Below are 3,900 nucleotides of genomic sequence, written 5' to 3' on the forward strand. Positions count from 1 at the left end.
CTTGATACACCACGGAGCACTTGGATTTTTAGCAGACCATCAAAACAGACTACAGATTCTCAGGAATGTAGCCTGGCGAAATGGAAGACAGAGCAGCCTAGTTTTGATGAGAGCGGGATAGAGAAATATCTGGGAAATTGGAGGCTTGGGCAAAAGGCAAAATCAAGTTGGGAGTTATAGCAGGTGGAGTAATGAGGAAAGGGAGGGGATCCTGAAGGGCTGAGGGACAAAAGGAGAGCAGGGGTGCCTGAAAAGGCACCTCAGTCACCAGGTGATTGAGAGGAAAGGCATGGGATGTGGCAGGGAAGGGAGAGGATGCGGAAGATAACCTTCCCCTAGCTCACAATTCTTCAATTGACCCGTAATGCAGTGATTACAAATTCTTTGGAATGGCAGCTTCTGAACTAAATCTAAGACTGAAGTTATTGAATGTAGCTGTCAAAGAGAAATTATTCCATTTAAATTTCATTTTAATATGCTTCCGTTCTATGAATTTTGCATCAAAATGTTTTACGTTTGCACTTATACAAAATGTATGATTAAATTCAGAATAAAAAATGAGAAATTATAGAGCTACAATGATAGATCTTTTATTCTAATGCCAGCCTATTAAACAAATTCAGTGGTTAAGCAAATTCATTCTTCAATTTAATTAAAATAGACAAGAATTTTCACTAGTAAAAAGCTGAAATATAAATAATTGTTTCACATCTATATTTCTTTCCTTAATCATTTGGTAGGATAATTTGCTGTGAGTTTGATCTCTTTTCATCAAGAGAAAGTAGTTAGGCTGCAATTCCCTACCTAACATTCTTTCTTCTCCTGTCCCTTGAAAATTTCTCTTTCTTCAGAAAATCCTCCCTGGGATGGATTAGCAGAATCGAGTTCCCAAACTAGATGAGTATCTTGGAGATCATGGAATTCAACCCTTATTTTGTTGCAGGTGAAAGAACAAGAGATGTTGCTGATTTGTTTGTGGTCACACAGCTAGTTGTTGGCCGACTATTGCTGTTTCTTTCGAGAATGTTCTACTGCCGCTTTCGGACTTCTGGGGTTGAAGTTTGTGTAATTTTTCTTTCTGCCAGAACTCAGTCCTTCTCTCCTCCAGAGTTCCAGTGTTGCCTTCCCTAATTATAACAAATGTCCACACTTTGAATGAATAGCCACTCTGCCTCTTTCATGAGAAACGTGAAGACTCCACAGACCCCAGACTTAACGGCCTATTTCTAACACATCATCTAAATCAGGTGGGGGATATTGATGTGGAGGATGCTCAAGAGAAAAATACCGGATGAGTATGGCCTGGTTTGCAACTGGCTATGCTTTATGTCTCTGGTTATTCTCTAGGTGCATCTGTGATGTACACGCAGGGATAGGGGAGAGTTGAGCGAAGGTGAATGAGACCATTGTGTTTTTAATTTGACCTCTGCATGACTGATAACGAATATAGTACTGGTCCCATCTACCCACCAGTGTTCTTTGGAGAAGGGGCATTTGGGAGTATTGCCCTACCTTTAAAGTCACCTCCTTGGCACAAATAAAACAAGGCTAGCTTCTGGGAATGGAAGCATGCAGCCCTGAATAATAATCTACAGTTCTTTGTTATTGAGGCCAGGTCCTGATTGGATTTATTACGTTGGCCTAGACATCCTGAGGCTGGTATAGTGGCTGTCAGGGCCCCGCTAAGTGAATGAATACTGGAGATCTAGGAGGAGAAACTAAATCAACCTTGCTGGTTAGTCTCTCCATCTGGTACTCTGAGAGTCTAAGGTCTTTCACCTGCCCACAGGGCATGTCTGGATGGACACCTCTGGCTCATCTGGGACACAGTCTTGCAGGGTGCATTTACAGAATCTTGTTATTTCTTTTTAAAAAGTTTTATTTATTTAAGTAAGCTCTGCACCCAACATGGGGCTTGAACTCATGACCCTGAGATCAAGAGCTGCACACTCTTCCAACTGAGCCAGACAGGCACCCCCAGAATTTTGTTACTTAAAACAAACGGGGAAAGACTTGCCCAGTGGCTTTATATTTGACATTGAACTTTACTACAAACATGGGGTACAGCAATAGCCAATTCCATTACCCACTTTCTGTCTCCTCTTTCCTCGCCATGTCCTTTCCCATGTCCCATTCTTTCCTTCCATCTTAATCTGCTACTCTTTCTTTGATTCTGTTCTTCCTATTCCTCTTTTTCTGTTTCTTTCTGTTTTAGGCGAGATACAGGCAGAAAAATTAGGAGCAAAGTGAGAGTGATATGGGAAGCCATAGAGAGGAATGCTAAGTACTCTGGCTCTGGACTGAGGTTCAAATCCTGGTTTTGACCTTTATTGCCTATAGAATCCTAAGCAAATTATGTAGACTCTCTCAGCTTATGGTTTTTCATTGGTCAAATGAAGACAAAAAGGGAGCCTAGCTCATTAGTTTTTGTGAAAATTAATGAAGATATTGCATGTGAAGGCCTTAATACAATGGCTGGACATTAGTTAATGGTAGCTACTTACTAATAGTAAAAGAAACAGAGTATGTAGTACCAAAGCCATGTCTATATTCTGTGTGTATAAAGATTAGAACATTTAATTCTTAACAAAACCGCATGTTTCAAATGTGTGCTTTTAAGAGCACACATTTGTGTTCTTCCATTTGTGTGGGGTTCTTTTGGTGGAATGGTTCCTGGGATAAGTGTCCCATTTATCTATCTGTTCCCCTCTTTTATTTCCTGAAACTGAGCGGATCAAGGACCAAGGAGAACATGGGAGGAAGGGGCACTTCTAAACTTGAAGCTGAGATATGCATGTTAGTTACTGTAATTATTTGAAGTCATTTGGACCAATCTCTTATCACATGCAGAATCCCGTAGGAAACCCCAACCATAGACAGATGCACTTGGTAGTTTGTTTGGGCTTGAGGACTATACGTTGGAGAAGGATGCAATGCTGGATATAATGGTGAAGAGAGGAATGGGAAGGGGGAGACATTGCCAGAAGAGAAGGTGCCCGGGATTATATGCTTGATAAATGAGAGAGTGGTTGAATGACAAATACATTTATCATAGGCCAGGTCCTGTGTTAGGCCGCAAGAAATAAGATGGGTAAGAAATGGTCCTTGTCACCAAGAAGTTTACCGTCTAGTGAGATATAGAAATGTAAACAAATACTAATTACAAAACAACATAGTGTAGAATCTACTGTGTGATGGCTGGCTGAACCTCTGCAGTTGGACTATGTGGTTTTGCATCCTGTTCTGTCGCTTTTTGAGTAAACTCGGACATGTTAATTGAACTCTTTGTGCCTCAGTTTCTTCATCTGTTCAATGGGGCTAATAATAATATCTTTCTCCCTCGTAGGAGGGTAGGTGAGAGGATTGAATGCACTGTTTTACATAAAGCATTCAGGCCTCTCCCTGGCACAAAATAAGTGCTAAGTACATGTTGGCAACTATTTATTATTATTATTATTATTATTATTATTATCATTATTATTATTATTACAGGAAAGCGCACCATGTGCTATAGGGCACAGAGGAAGGAACAGATGACTCTCTCTGGGGAGGTCAGGAAAAGGAGGGGCCATTTGAGTTGAGCTTTTTTTTTTTTAAAGATTTTATTTGGGGCGCCTGGGTGGCTCAATCATTAAGCATCTGCCTTCAGCTCAGGTCGTGGTCTCAGGGTCCTGGGATCAAGTCCCACGTCCAGCTCCCTGCTCAGCTGGGGGGTCTGCTTCTCCCTCTCCCTCTGCCTCTGCCTCCCACGTGTTCTCTCTCTCTCTCTCTCACAAATAAATAAATAAAATCTTAAAAAAAATAATAAAGATTTTATATATTTGAGAGAGAGAGAGATTGAGAGCAGGGGGGTTGGTGGAGCAGAGAAAGAGGGAAAGAGAATCTCAAGCAGACTCCATT

The sequence above is a fragment of the Mirounga leonina genome, unplaced genomic scaffold (assembly GCF_011800145.1).
Source record: "Mirounga leonina isolate KUSES-001 unplaced genomic scaffold, KU_Mleo_1.0 Mir_153, whole genome shotgun sequence".
NCBI classification, from domain to species: Eukaryota; Metazoa; Chordata; class Mammalia; order Carnivora; family Phocidae; genus Mirounga; species Mirounga leonina.